Source organism: Calliphora vicina, chromosome 1 (assembly GCF_958450345.1).
Source record: "Calliphora vicina chromosome 1, idCalVici1.1, whole genome shotgun sequence".
In the NCBI taxonomy this organism is placed as follows: domain Eukaryota; kingdom Metazoa; phylum Arthropoda; class Insecta; order Diptera; family Calliphoridae; genus Calliphora; species Calliphora vicina.
In genome coordinates, this window is record NC_088780.1 from 132,022,081 (window position 1) to 132,038,204 (window position 16,124).

Here is a 16,124-nt window from a genome sequence, read left to right on the forward strand (position 1 = left end):
AGAGCAACAAAGTATGAAATACAACAACAACAAGAAAAATGAATTCTTAATTTGGAAAGAAACAAATTAATTAAAATAAACTCAAAAAAAAATGCTAAATATTTTCCAACACTATTCTATTCAAATTCATGAATATGCATGAGTATGTGTTAAACGATAATAACTAGAGTATTTCAAAACCGAAACCGGTTGGAAGTCCGGTTTTGGATATTTAATATTTTCAATTTATTCGACAGTGCGTTTTTGGTATCGGTTAACCGGTTTTAATATAATTTTATATTTAAAAATAGTTTTGACACATTTTCCTCAATAGCTTATGAACAACTCCAGTCTCACATCGGCGATTTGGAAAAATGGCTGGACAAATCAGTCTTCTATCTACATACAGTCAGCGTCTAAAGAAAGTGTACAACTTGTTTTTACATTTAAAACATTTTATTTACATATTAAAAAACTATTTGTTCTCCTGTTCTAGTATATTTAACAAAACATTTAATTGTTCTCTTGCAATATATAAACAAAAAACTAAACTAGTTCAACTGCAACAAAAACAGTAACAACAAAACCAAAAATACTCCATTTTTAACGCGTCAAAAGAAAGTGTACAGTTTAGGGAAATTAGAAGAAAAAACGTGTTTAGTATTTTATTTGACATCTTTTGGGTTTTAAAACAGTTTCAAGCCTCCTTGGCATTGTTTCTACCAATTTTGATGTCACCGATGTTGGGATGTTGAACCACTCTTCCTGCAGGATTTCGTGTAGAGAGTCATTGCTGGTAATATTTCATTTTCTGATCTGTCTGTCCAAATGCTACCACAGATGTTCAATGGGATTAATGTTCGGTGACTGTGGGGGTTGTTTCGGTGTATGATACAACAACCATTCTATAACAAGTTAAGAAGTATGCTTCGGATAGTTGTCCTGTTGGAAGATCCAGGTTCGGTCTAGATTTAATTTTCTAATGATGGGTTCCATATTTTCTATAAGAATGTTTAGGTAATCGGTTTTGCTCATCAAACTATCAATAAATATGAGTTTTCCCATGCCACTTGCCGCCATACACCCCCACACCATCACCTAACCACCACCATGCTTTACGGTGGATAGTACATTTTCTGGTCGAACTCTTGATTTTTGCTTCTCCAAATTTTACTCCTTTTTTTACTTCCGAAAATCTCAAACTTGCTTTCGTCCTTAACAGCACATTATTCCAAAACAATTTTCTTGATTTTTATACCTTTTTGCGAATTCTCGAAGTCGCTCTTTATTTCGTTTGGAAATGTGGGGTTATTCTCTCGGAACTCCACCATATAGAGCATTTGGGTGTAGCGCTCGGCGAACCGTACTGTTACTAACTCTCACTCCAGACGAATCTGATAATTCTTCTCATAATTTTACTGCACTTACTGTGAATACTTTCATCACTGCTCTCACAATCGATCGTATTTCAAGGTTGTTAAGGCGTTTTGGTGTTCCGGCACGTTGCTGATCTTCTAAAATTCTAAATTTTTTTGTTTGTCTATAATTTTTTTTACAGTATTATGGCTTCTTCCTATTATAGATGAGATTTCACGTGACGATTTGCCTTCATTTTTAAATTTTATGAATTACTTTCTTGTTTCAATTGCAGTTTGTTTTCCCATTTTGGTTTTAAAGTTCTCGCGATCAAACAAGAAAAGCTACTATCTTAAAATCTCATGAGACTAGCAGCAAGATCCACAAAAAATTATAATCTAGGCAAAAATAAAGAATAACAATATATTTTTTTATGTAGCTAGAAAAATCTTATTGCAATTCTAAATGTGTACACTTTTTTCTGACGCGTTAAAAATGGAGTATTTTTGGTTTTGTTGTTACTGTTTTTGTTGCAGTTGAAATAGTTTAGTTTTTTGTTTATATATTGCAAGAGAACAAGTGTTTTGTTAAATATACTGGAACTGGAGAAAAAATTGTTTTTTAATATGTAAATAAAACGTTTTAAATGTAAAAACAAGTTGTACACTTTCTTTTGACGCTACTGTACATATATGGGGCATTTCATGTCAAGTGAACCAACTTTTGAAATCGATGTCTTCCGATCGGGATGAAATTTGCACAAAGGTTAGTTCTATTGGATAGTAACTCAGACACAATTTTTCAACAAGATCGGTCGAGAAGTCTCTGAGTTAGAGGGGCTCAAAATTTAACATTTTGGCCAAGCAGGTGTTTTTTCTTATCCATGTATCTTATTACATTGTTCTTAGCAAAATGTGTCCCAAATAGCTTAGATAGCTCTTTCTTCAATCTTTCGAAAAAAAATATTTTAAAAAAAAAATTTAATATTGTTTTCCGAAATCAAAAACTTTTTTTTTAAATGGGCTCTTTTTTAATTTTTTTTAGCTCAAAAAAAAGCTTGGGTGTATTCCTATAAGATATTTTTGGTCGCTTAGGTGGATGCTAGTAGGATATCTATCAAAATAAATATTTTGTAACTCAAGACATAAAATTGTTGACTTTTTTTTCAAATATGAGCACTTTTTTTTTTGCTCAAATGAAAGGTTATGTCCATTGCTTTAAGATAATTTTGGTCCCTTAGTGGAATGCGAGTGGGATATCTATCAAAATAAATATTTTGTAACTAAAGAAAGACAATTTTTGAAATTTTTTTGCAAAACCGAAATTGTTTTCCAATTTTAAAAAAAAAATTTTCCTCAAAAGAAAGCATAGTAGGATGCGAATGGGATATCTATCATAATAAATGATTTAACACAAAAATTTTATGTCTTAAGATACAAAACATTTATTTTGATAGATATCCCACTCACATCCCACTAAGAGATAATATAGGTCTTAAAGAAAATTACCTAAGCTGTCCTTTGAGCAAAAAAATGTTTAAAAAAGGGCCCATATTGGAAAAAAACGATTTTGCAAAAAAAAAATTAAAAAAATGAATGTTTTGCGTTACAAAATATTTATTTTGATAGAAGTAATGGTGCAAATTTCATCCCGATCGGAAGACAACGATTACATGTCTTTTTTTTTTATTCGATTCGAAATTTTCAGGAGATGGTTTGTAAAGAAAAAAAATTCGAAAATTTCGGGTAAAACTCGGAAATTCTTTTTTTTGTGAGTCCAGTCAACTGTTATAAAAAAGCTCCCTAAAGTAAGCAGTACAAATTTAGATATTTTATTTGCAAATAAATAAGAACAGGCTGATGTGCGTGGGTGGGCGAAGCCGGGGCGATCAACTAGTATGTATATAAAAATGAAATGGTCCATGTATGTAATGGCATCACGTGAGAATGGCTGATTTTTATTTATTCGAATTTTTATTTGTTCAGTAAATTTCAATTTTTAATATATTGACATTTTTGGAGAAACTTGAAGACCTAACATTAGTAAATAACTACCGGGCTAAGCCGGGGCGGTCATCTAGTGGTAAATAAAAGTCAATGTAACAAAATGTACTCATGTTACATTTACGAGAAAGCTGTCCTTTCATACAGATAAATAATATCAAAATTCCTGAACATAGCCATTCGGTATCCATCTTGATCTTCAATATGAAGTCAAGGTTACACAAATAAAATTAAAGTCAGATCACGGTCTGCTCTAGACTTGTATTACAAAGTGCTTTTGTACAAAACATTTAAAAAACCGGGGAATGGGGAACAGCCTCCTCATCTAACGTTAAGGACAACAACAGGTGCCCCATATGGGAGGAGATCAAACTCTATTGGATCACCTAAATCCTCTTGCCAGGGAGTAGCTGTCATTTGATGACTGAGACGATTGGAAACACTGGATTTGTCCAGATAATCATTTTAACGAGCACTTATGTTGGACATAGCAGCGGCTTTTAATACTTATTGTAAATTTCATAAAAGAAAGATTCAATAAAGAATAAATACATAAATAATAAAAAAAAAAAAATCTGAAATAATATAAGGAAAAAATGTTTTATTTTCCTGCAAATTCCATATTCGAAACTGGGTTTTTAACTTTTTTTGTAGAGAAATTTGATTTGTGTGACGGAAATAGAATAATTACATTAAATTTATGGTAAAAAAATTATTTGATGTGCACTTTTAGCAACATCTTATTTATATGGGTTAAAAATGCAATTTTTTCGAATAAACCGAAAACCGGTTTGAAAGTCTGTTTTTTAAATACATACTCTAATAATAACACAAAACTCACAAGAAAAAAAAGGTAAATGAATTTCAGAATTTTAAATTCTTAACTGAATATTAAGAGAACTCAAGTAACAGTACAAAAAAGCCATGTGGAGAGTCTGTCTAAGAGAGCTCTGTATGTTCATAATAATCGAATCAAATAATATCAGCGAGAGTGTGATCAAGTAAGTATAAACAAAATACTTTTGCGCATTAGTTTAATTCTGCTGTTTATTTTCATATTAATATTCGTATTTTATTTAGAATCAAAGCGAGAAGAAAACGCAATAGAATGAAGAATGAGAACAAAAAAAAAAAAAAGAAATAAATGAAATTATATTTAACGAAAAATCAAAGTAAAAACAAAAATAATAAGAAGAAAACAAATATCAAAATAAATAAATGATTGAAAAGGTGAATAAAAGGTACATACATATATATATATATCAGATATAGAGCTGGGTGAACTTTAAATGAAAAGCGGGCCAATGAAACGAAAAGGAACTTAATAAAAATAGGTATACATATGTATGTAGATATAATTTCTAGCTTAATTATTCGACAAAAACTAAAATAAACAAGCTGTATATATCCAGCCACCACTACCATCATCTGGAGATACGTGTTTTTATTTTGTGTGAAGGTCGTTCAAGAACAGCTGTGAATAGCGATAACAACTTTTTGAACAAAATGGGTATGAACTTCTGCGTTTTTGCAAACGTTAGCCACCAATATAAACGGTTAGCCCGATTTCTTTAATTTTCTGTTACTAGAAAAGATCAGTGATAATTTTGATCTTGTTAGATTCATGCATTCAAATATGATTGGAAACAAAATAAGTGACTTTCTCGTTTTTTAATTGTTTTTATACTCAATACCAAGCATTTCTGATCAACAAAGAATATTTGTGGAAAATTTAATCCCCCTGGACCCTATCGTGCCTTCAACAGCCAGACACACCAACATAGCTAGATCAACCAGAATATACACTTTTGTAGGTCAACGATCAATATTTCAATGTGTTATGATGCCAAATCAGTCCATTTCTGTGTTTATCGTGCTTCTTTTCGTCTTCTTTTGCAAACAACTGCAAATGGCTTGAAACACAAGAAGCTTCTTGGGGAATTTTGTTTGTTTTATGTGACACATAACAACTTTTTTGAAATCTTGACCCGGAAGTTTTGAGTTTTATCATCCATCACACAATAGGAGTATTTTTTATATAATTTTTCGTAAATTTTTTTGCTTTATCGCCTTGCGATCTGGAATTTTCTGAACTTCATACGACTTCAATCCAGCCTTAGCTATGGCTCTGCGATCAAAAGAATCACAGTATTTAACTTTACGAGCTGCTTTTCTGATAGAACTGTTCGATTTCTTTTGCCTTACCAATATCTGTTAGAAATTTTTTCTTTCTGATCCATGTTTCTTTTCAATGTTAAAGTCTTCCTTATACTGTTTAATGGCCTTTGGAAACAGAATGACGATGAACCTTCAGATCTTTTGCTATATTTTGAATGTATGTCTGTTTATTTATTTGTTTGTTTGTCTGTGACCGATTCTCATGAAATTGTTACTGTATATTTCTCTATTTCAGGAAGGAACAATAGGACAGTTTTTATTATGAAATTTCAAGTAGGCGTACGTACTGGTGAACTATAATTGTGAAAGCAGCAAACTTTCGCGAAATGTACTTCGGTACTATTGTACGATTCTTGGCTGAAAATGGGCGGAATTGGAAAAATGGGCGAGGCACCACCCATACCAAGTATATAGAAATTTTCGAATACCTGTACACGCAGAGAAAAAATATAGTTTTGCACGGTAACCATTTCAATATTGTTACAATTTTTTTTACAATATTATAGTCACAGTAACTACTTACATGATTGTGGTAACCATAATATGGTTAATTTACGATTCACATGATTGTATCAACCATATATATGGTTACAGTAAACAAGTATATGTTTGTGACTTGTGTAACAATATTGAAATGGTTACAGTAAACATGCTCAACTATATTTTTTCTCTGCGTGTAGAACTATAATTGTGAGAGTCTTCAAACTGTATACGATTCAATTTCCTACCCGTGCATGGAGTTTAACCAAAATTGCGAATGGATCGGAGCAGGGGGTGTGGACCATCCCATACAAAGTAAATAGTTATTTTCGAATATATGTAGAACTTTGTTTGTGGAAGTCTTAAAATTTAGCCTTAATATCTCCCTTATTATTTTACATAGTTTGACTGAAAATGGGCGTCATTATATTAGAGATCATAGCAGCTATCATTCAATGTAAATCCTTAATTTGAAATATCTGATGAACTATAATCGTAACAGTATTTACTTTGTACGAATTAATTTATTATCACTATATGGAGTTTGGCTGAAAATGGGTGGGATTGTATTAGTGGTCGTGGCACATATCATACTAATTAAATAGTTATTTTCCAATATCTGAAGAACTATAATTATGAAAATCTTCAAACTTTATATGAATGAAAATCGTATTACTGCATGAAGTTTAACGAAAAAAATTCGGCGAGATCGGATCAGTGGGTGCATTACATATAAGACTGTAATATCGAGAGTATTTAAGCTGTCTGAATCACTTGCTTACATTTTTAAGATGTTTGGCTGAAATTTGGCGGGATTGTATTAGTGGGATTGACCCCTATACCTATCGAGCCAAACTTTACTTTAGGGAAATTTTCAGTCATATTTAGCCATTTTTTTCTGGGTATATATTATGGAAATCGCAAATATGTAAATAGTTCCAGAGAGGAGCAAAAATAAAATGTTTAATTTACTACATATTTTAAATAAATCTATCGACCTATCTGAGGGCAAATCGCTGAAGCTGTACAGATTTCATTTAAACAAATACAATATTTTATTTTAAATTATTTTTTTTTTGCTTCTTATAAGAAGTGTAAACATTCAAGTCGTAGTATTTGGATGATAATGAGGCAAAACCACGCTGTAAAATAAAATTCTATAGAAATGGGGCCGCTAAAATGAATACTTTTTCTTGTGGAATGTGTTTAATAAAAAAATGTGAAAAAGAGAGAGCATTTCAGTATATGGGTTAACACACACATGGAAAATGGGGGAGCTAAGTTCTCTTATAAACTGAGAGTCGGTTAAAAATGTGAGGCAGGCCTTTTAATAAATAGTTGGGGCTGTTTTATTTTTTTTTCCTGTATTGCTCTTCGTTATGTGATTCGTTTTTGTTTTCTTCTGTTTTCAATGCTTTTCATGTATGGGTTGAGCGTTAGTAATGTATGGATGTATGGGGTTCGATACAAAACCGAATGTTGGGCAATGTTCGGCTAAATGTTGTTGTTTGTGGAAGAAGAAAGAAATAATGACAAGAAAACGAGAATGCTGATTATTTAAAAAAATTAAAAAAATACTGAAATCACTTTATATGAACTCAAGAGAATGTGTGATTGTATGTGAGTGTGTTTAATGATTGTATTGGTATTTTAACCACTAAATCGTGTAGCTAGTAAATAGCAACGAATCAGTTGTCAGTTCGCATCCAACTTGTAAGCAGGTAGAGACCGTATATTATGTTTTAAGCTTAAAAGCCACGAGGTCGTTTGTTTCTAAAAAAAATTAAAAAAACCTAATCCAACTAAAAAATAATCGGTTTATAAAGAAATATTACGAAATATTTCAAATTGGAATTGTTTTCATATTAATTTAAAAAAAAATTATAGAAAAATAAAAAGTATTTTGTATACTTTTGACTAAATAATGTGCTACTGGTGATAATTGTTTGATGGTGGGTTAAGAGGTGTGCGGTGGTGTTGAGCTGCTTTCAAAAAGCTCTTTCTTGCTTTTTTGAACTCAACTGATCAGTTTTTGTATACATATGAATACCATGGGGATCGTAGGCAAATGCCAATAAATTTAAAAAAAATAATAAATAAATGAAAAAAAAATAAGGCTAAACGATCTTGTTTAATCGTTCAATATCAAAAAAAAATTAAGAATAACGAAGTCATAAAATAATGAAATAAAATACAACAACAAATAAAAACTGATATAAAAAGAGAGAAAAAATAACAAGAAATACTAAAAATCAAAATGTTCATGATCATTTTTATTTTCCAACATTTTTATTTAATAGTTTTTAAACCAACACATTTCACATCAAACTTAAACAACAACTAACAAAAAAAAAAAAAGAAAACAAGAAAAATCTTCAAAAAAATAAAGTGATTTAATCAAAATTTAATAAAATTCCTTTTTAATATGAAAAAAGAAAAATAAATGATCATATTTTTACTCGTTCGTCTGTCCCAAAGCAATCAACCTTAACTTTATGATACAAATACAAAAGAGAGTATAAACATGATCACTGAAGAGAGTGCACATTGGTTCGGTTACTTATTTTTTTCGTTTTATTTGTTTTGTATACACTTTACTATCACTTAAATTTTACTACAACAACAATATTGAGTATTAAAAAAAAAACAAAATAAAAATAATAATAAAAAATAAAAAAGTCAACAAGTTTAATTCGCTACAATTTCATTTTTGTTTTGTGTGTTTGTGTTGCTGTTTTTATATAATTTTATTTTTGATTTCTTTCCTAGTCATTTCGTTCGTTTCGTTTCGTTTTGGTTTCATTTCTGTTTTAAAAAATGTGTTCTAAATAAATAAAAATATAATATAACTACCTAATCAAGAAACTTAAATACACCTATAGGTAAAAACAAAAATTTAAGCGCAATAAGTGCATTGAAATTTGAAAAAAAATAAATAAATATTGAAATTATTAAAATGATAAAAGTTTGAATTAAAGAAAATTTAAGGAACGCTTAATAAAGAGTATTTATGACTAACATTGAAAAAATAAATAAATTTTAAAACCGGATGAAAAAAAAAATCAATAATGTATTAACAAAATTAACTAAATTGCAAATTGGAAATAAATATACATTTTATAATAATAAAATAAATAAACCGCACAAAATAGTATTAAAACTTCATATACATAGGTATTCATACACGATTCTTGTAAAGTGTGCTAATCTATCAGTTAAAGTGTTGCGGGTTCGATTCCCTTTAGCGACTATGGTCTGTTTCACTACAACAGGCCTATAGTCTTAAGTAAATCTGCTAGGTAAATTTATAATTTATGATTGTAATATAAAACAAAATTTCCATGCTGAATTCGTGTTAATATTTCAAATAAATTTACAAAATCAAGGCTTATTAACTAACGGCTCAAAAAAATCTATCTATCTATATCTATTTTCTAAAAAGTTTTTTTTTGGAACAATTCCTTAAAATAACCAATTTCAAAAAAATAAATATGAATTCAGTATCAGGCTGAAAATTTTGTTCCCAAAACAAAATTTTTACCTTCTCAAAGTATCAAAGTGGCGATTAATTGAAATTTGAAAATAAAGTTTTTATATTAAATTTTGGTATAGGGTAACATTAGATAAAATTGTGAAAATCCATCAACTAAGTCGTTAGAAAATTATTGCAGTTTTTAAAAAAAGTGAAAAAATTTAAAATTTTTAAAGTAAATCTTTTATAATGGAACCTTCATCATCAGCTAGCTATTAAAGTATATAATAAAATTTACCTTGCAAGGTAGGGAAAACTATTATCTAATCAAAGGAGTCGTAATTTGTTGCCATTGTACAAATACTATTGACCATTCAGCGGACCAGCAGTATCTAATTATTTTTATCGAGCTTAAACTCAATTCTGGACTTATTCATCATCTCTTTTAAGTGTGAAGAAGTGGGCAATTGTGGTTGTCAGGAGTTGTACCCAAAAAAAGATCGGAAAGCTTTTTCTAACTTTAAACATTTTGTCAGCATCATTGTTGTCAACAATATGAAAATTTCGTTTTATTTCTTGGACACTACTTCAACTCCAATATCTTCTTATAAAATTTGAAAGAATTAGTAACCCATTAAAAAGCTTTAGCTCTGTTACGCTACTTGCCAGTGACATATTGTTGATGTTAGATATTTTAATCGACATCGGAACATATAAATATTGAGCTTATTTTTACACATTCAAACTAGTTTTTATAAGTCTCAACTTTAAAATTGAGTCGGAATTTAAATTAACTTGGAGTAACGTTCGGCCATAAAATATTTATTACTTGAATAAATGGCATAAATCGTATTAGAATCGTTAAGAGTTAGATAATCCAAGTATCGGAAAATTTTAAATAAAGCTTATTTACAAATTTTAATTCAACCTTCATAGGGTCTTCAAATTTACTGACGCTAACGATCTTCGGGTCAAATTTTACCCAAATAGGAAATATATATATTTTTTTTTATTTTTTTTTTTTTAAACCTAATGTAGTTGTTCACATTTGAAAATATCAAAAATATGAACCCGTCACTTTTAGAGAAAAAAAAATTTAATTTCAAAATGGATCCAATAGGACCCGAAGACCTTGGGAAGGATAAGAAAAACATTGCTTTGGTATTTAACCGTGGAATCCCATATATTATTGCTACCAAAGATATATTGTAGAGCTACCAAAGTTCTGAAAACATTTAACTTAATTGTTTGTAACAAAAATTCAAGTTTTTTGCTTTGGGTCAAATATGACCCAATGACCTTAAGTGCAACCAATTTTATAGACAATTTTTTTTTTTAAATTAAGTAACTAAAATTCATAAAATTCACTTTTAGAAACATTTTAATTTTAATATCTAAATGGATCAAATTTAACCCGAATACCCTTTGAAGGTTAAAACTTAAATTTATTAAAGTTTATAAAACTGAGAACAGGTATTTAATTTGTCGTGGGGTTACAAAACTACAATAGAGCATTAATTCAATACGATGAAATGTACAATTCTACACTAAATTAGAATTCCATATCCGAACTTTTTCCATTCCCGGGAAAAAAATCAGTTTATTTCCAGGAATTTTTTAAAACAAAATTAAGCAAAATGTTTCCAATAATCGGTAGAAATTGAAAATTGATTTAAAGATATTTAGTAATTCATTAAATTTTCAAATCAAAAATGTTAATTTTGTTTTGATATTAAGCTTCTCAATAATTCCTTTAAGAACTTAAAATTTAATTTTATATTAAGTCGATCTACAAAAAACGTAAATTTTCCTATAGAGAAAATAATAGTTTTGATTGTGATAGCCGTATTTATAGCTTAGCCGTTCTGGCTGATAAATTTTGATTGAAGTGACGAAAATAAATAATATTATTTATAATGCAATTGATTTTCGGTTGCTAGTATCGAAAAATCTATGGATATAATCATTAGATTGTGAACAAATAGTTTTTATTTGTGTAGAAATACCTACTCTGAATTAAAAAAGGAAACTTATAAGGAAGTTCTCGAAAAAATTTGACGGACATTTCTAAAAGAAATATTTCTGGGAATTCCCAGGAAAACTGAATTAAAATCGCAGCCACCTCTAATTTAGGGAAATAATTGATCTAATTATTTTTTACTTTATGATTTAAGATATTCTTAACAAAACCTAAGAGTTAAAATCCTTAAGTTTTTTAATTTGTTAAAATAAAATTCATTCATAGGTATAATAATTTTTCCAATTTTGTATGGCCCGAGTTCAACGTAATGTATTTTAATTGAAAATTATTATATAAATCAAGCAGCCTATTTTAAAAAAATCATCGTCACCTAAAATGCAAAATAATGTAACATCATTTTAAAAATCTTTAAAGTGATGGGATGGAAAAAGAAACCATTGAAGAATTAAAAGTATCTATGATATAAACTTAATTTCTCCCATTTGATCATCATTATCTATCCAACATTCGATTTAGGTATTTTTGCATTTTAGGTGACGATATAATTTTCTAGTTTAAAACAAACATTTTAACATTATAAATGCGTTCTTTTTTTTAAAAAAAAAACTTGACTAATAAATTGCAAATTCTGAAATGACAGCCAATTGTACTAAATAAATAAGCCACCACCTACAACAGTATCTTAAAAAAGAACTAAAATCTATAAAAATAAATAAATTTTTTTTTAACTACCAATTCAACAAACAAAAAAAATCTAAAACTTTACGCAAAAATACCAAAAGTAATCAAAGAATATTAAAAAAATAAAAATACATATGTATGTTCGAAAAGAACTAAAAATACATATAAAAAAATAAAAATAAATACAGAATTTTGTATGTAACAACAAATGATAGGAAAACGCACACACAAACTAAAATTTCATAAATAACAGTGATAAAGAAAAATTACAAAAGAAAACCCAAAAAAAATTCATACTAAATATTACGTCAAAATAAAGTACGCAAAAAATATAGGGAAAAAAGTACGAAACAAAGTGGTAAATAAAATAGACAACATAATAATTCTACGCTCTCAAAAATATATACAAACACACACATATACAGCAATCACATGTAGGCTCCACTCTTACGATCACTTACGTCCGCCCCAATCACATGTGAACACAGTATTTCAGAGATGCAGTGCAAACGATCAACAAAAATAATATATTAAAATTATGATTAAACACATATTAAATCTTTATTGAATATAAATTAATCATTATAAATAACATAAATGAACGATTTATTTAATTCTGTTTATTTCAGTAGAAATATTAAAATTTACAAATAAATTTTTACAAAAAATTAAGATCAATAACATCATCATACATATTTATTATTTTAATCAATCAGCAGCAGTGTTTCCCACCCCCCAAAAAAAAGAAATAATTAAATAAAGAAACAGAAAGATAGAGAAAAAAGAAAGAGAGTGAAAGAAAATTAAAGAGAAATAACAGGCGTTTTAGTGAATTTAGCTAGTTGGAGAAATCTTATTACTAATTCGGGTAAGTTCAACATATATTTTTTTCTAATTGTAATTACATATTCGTTGTTAAGTTATGGTTCTTTGTAATTAAAAATAGGATAAAAAGGAATTCTGTAAATGAATTTATAAGGGAAGAGAGATCAATTGTGGTTGCCCAATACTAAAATTGTAAGATTTTTTCGATTTCATTTAAAAGCAAGTAAGAAAGTATGGTCGGTCAGGTCCGACCACTAAATGAGCAAAAACATTTTTCTTTTAAAATATCAATAATTTATATTCGTGAGTGATTTTTGGAAGTGGGCCTTATATGGGAGCTATGACCAATTATGGACCGATCACCATAAAATTAGGTCGTGTGATTTATGTCTATATGAAAGTTATTTATGGTGAATTTTGTGTGTATACCAATATTTTTAAGAGATTTATGTACGTTAAAGTGATTTTTGGAAGCGGGTCTATTTGGGAGCAATGACTAATTATGGACCGATCGTAACTAAATTTGGTAACATGAATTTCGTATATATAAAACTTATTTGGAGAAAAATTTGTGGAGATACATATATAAATTAAACATTTATGACCGATAAAGTCCAATTTCGGGAGGACATTTGTATGGGGGCTAGGTGAAGTAATGTACAGATTTCTGCCAGTTTCGATAGGCTTGGTCCTTGGGCCGAACAAATTCTATGTACCAAATTTGATCGAAATATCTTCAAAGTTGCGAGCTGTACTTTGCGCACAAGGTTTACGTGTACAGCCAGACGGACGGACGGACATCGTTTAATCGACTCCGAAAGTGATTCTAAGTCGATCGGTATACTTTAAGTTGGATGTTAGACCAATATTTTTGGGCGTTACAAACATCTGCACAAACGCATTATACCCTTCTCACTATGGTGGTGTAGGGTATAATAAGTAAAAGTGTTTTATTCGTGCCGAATCTTGTATACCCACCATCAATATGTCTAGGAGTCTAAGTCCTACATAATTTTTCATGTGTTAATAAAGTTTACTTATATAAATATTATCTAGTTGCGTTGCATTTTCGATACTAATATGATACTTTATAAGAGATTTTCGGAAAAGGCCCTTCTATGGGGACTTATCACAATTATAGTCCGAACTGTACAGAATGTGATATACCTACATATAAATTATTTCTTGACAATAAAATATTTGTCTGTTATTGTTGGTAGAAAGTAAACGAATAGTTCCAATAAAGATTTTAACTTGTTCGAATAATTCGATCACACGTTTAAAATTATCGAATTATTCGAATAATTTCTTTTGAAAAATTAACGTTAAAGTTATCAATACAAGTTTTGATAATGTTAAAATACATTCGAAAACAAAGTCCATCATTAAATTTTCAACAGAAATATTCTGAAATACAAAAATCTATAAAATATTTCATTTGCAATGTTGCCTGATCAGTCGCATTTCATACTGAACTTCGCTTCTATTTTATTGTTGAAAATCTTACCCGGATGATCAAAAATAAAATGCCTGGTTTGTTTTAACAAAATGTTTATAATTAAGTACCAAATAAATGAATAAAAAAATGAAAAATACTTACAAACCCCGATCCTTTTTAAAACTCATGTCGCTAATTATTATTTTCTCATTTAACGAATGCATAATAACGATTAATAACCTTTAGTATTTATTTCAAAACAAATAAAAATATTAATCATTTTTTTTTATTAAATAGTTGGGTTAATCCCTAATTGTTGAAATATAAATTTGAAATTGAAATTAGAAAAAAACAAGTTTTTTTGCTGATAGCAATTTAAAATATATATAAAAAAAACTCGAAAAGAAAACTAGATAACAAAAACAAGTCCGATCTTAGTTTTAGTGTGTAGTTTCTCATGACGCACTGGGAGTAACCTGCTTAAATGAGGGAGTATTTAAAACACGCCACAGATTTGTTAGATTTACTTAAAAGGGGGAAAGGGTGTGTGGTTTTTTTTCACACATAGAACTTTAAATGACAAATTGAAATATAACTCAAATGCATTGAAATTTAAATGAGCTATTCTCACGATTCCATTATTTATTAAGCAATTATTTTTCAACTCTAAATTAAAGATTGGGCCTATTGACATTAAGAATATATAATAATTTGCACCAAGGTTAGTTCTATTGAATTGTAACTCAGACACAATTTTTCAACAAGATCGGTCGAGAACTCTCTGAGGTAGAGCATGTCAAAATTTGACATTTTGCCCAATCAGGTGTTTTTTCTTATCCATGTAACTTATTACCTATTGTTCTTAGCAAAATGTGTCCCAAATAGTTTAGATAGCTTTTTTAAAAATAAATAAAAAAATTTTTATATTTTTTTTTTCGAAATCAAAAACTTTTTCACTTCTTTTTTCCAAATTGGCCTTTTTTTTCTTAAAATAAAGCTTAGATATTTACCTTGAAGACCTATTTGGTCGCTTAGTGGGATGCGAGTGGGATATCTATCAAATTAAATATTTTGTAACTCAAAACATAAAATTTCTGACTTTTTTTTTTGCAAAATCAGAAATTTTGTTGACTTTTTTTTTCAAAATGGAGCCTTTTTTAATTTTTTTTTAGCTCAAACAAAAGCTTAGATATTTTCCTTGAAGACCCTTTTGGTCGCTTAGTGGGATGCGAGTGGGATATCTATCAAAATATATATTTTGTAACTCAAGACATACAATTTTTGATTTTTTTTTTGCAAATTTTTTTTTTTTGCAAAAAACTTTTTTTTAAAATGTGCCTTTTTTTAAAAAATTTTTTTTTGCTCAAAAGAAACTTAGGTCCATTTCTTTAAGATATTTTAGGTCGAAAATATTAAAATTTTTTTATTTTTTTTTAAATATTTTTTTTTCGAGAGATTGAAGAAAGACTCATTTTGCTAAGAACAATATGTATTAAGTTACATGGATAAGAAAAAACACATGCTTGGCCAAAATGTCAAATTTTGACCCCCTCCAACTCAGAGAGCTCTCGACCGATCTTGTTGAAAAGTTGTGTCTAAATTACTATCCAATAAAACTTAAACTTAACTTTGGTGTAAATTTCATCCCGATCAGAAGACATCAATTTCAAAAGTTGGTTCACTTGACATGAAATGCCCCATATGTATTCGAATTAAATTTGAGATTATTCG

At 28.8% G+C, this 16,124-nt stretch overlaps 1 protein-coding gene across 1 annotated transcript in view; it reads left to right on the plus strand.

The window, feature by feature from the left end:
- Positions 1-7,672: 7,672 nt before the first annotated feature.
- Positions 7,673-16,124, plus strand: part of foxo (forkhead box, sub-group O) — a 161,074-nt gene continuing 152,622 nt past the window's right edge. Inside the window, exons 1-2 of the mRNA XM_065515848.1 lie at positions 7,673-7,948; positions 12,850-12,998. The gene's annotated coding sequence lies outside the window, so the exon portion shown is untranslated. The remainder of the gene's footprint in view (positions 7,949-12,849; positions 12,999-16,124) is intronic.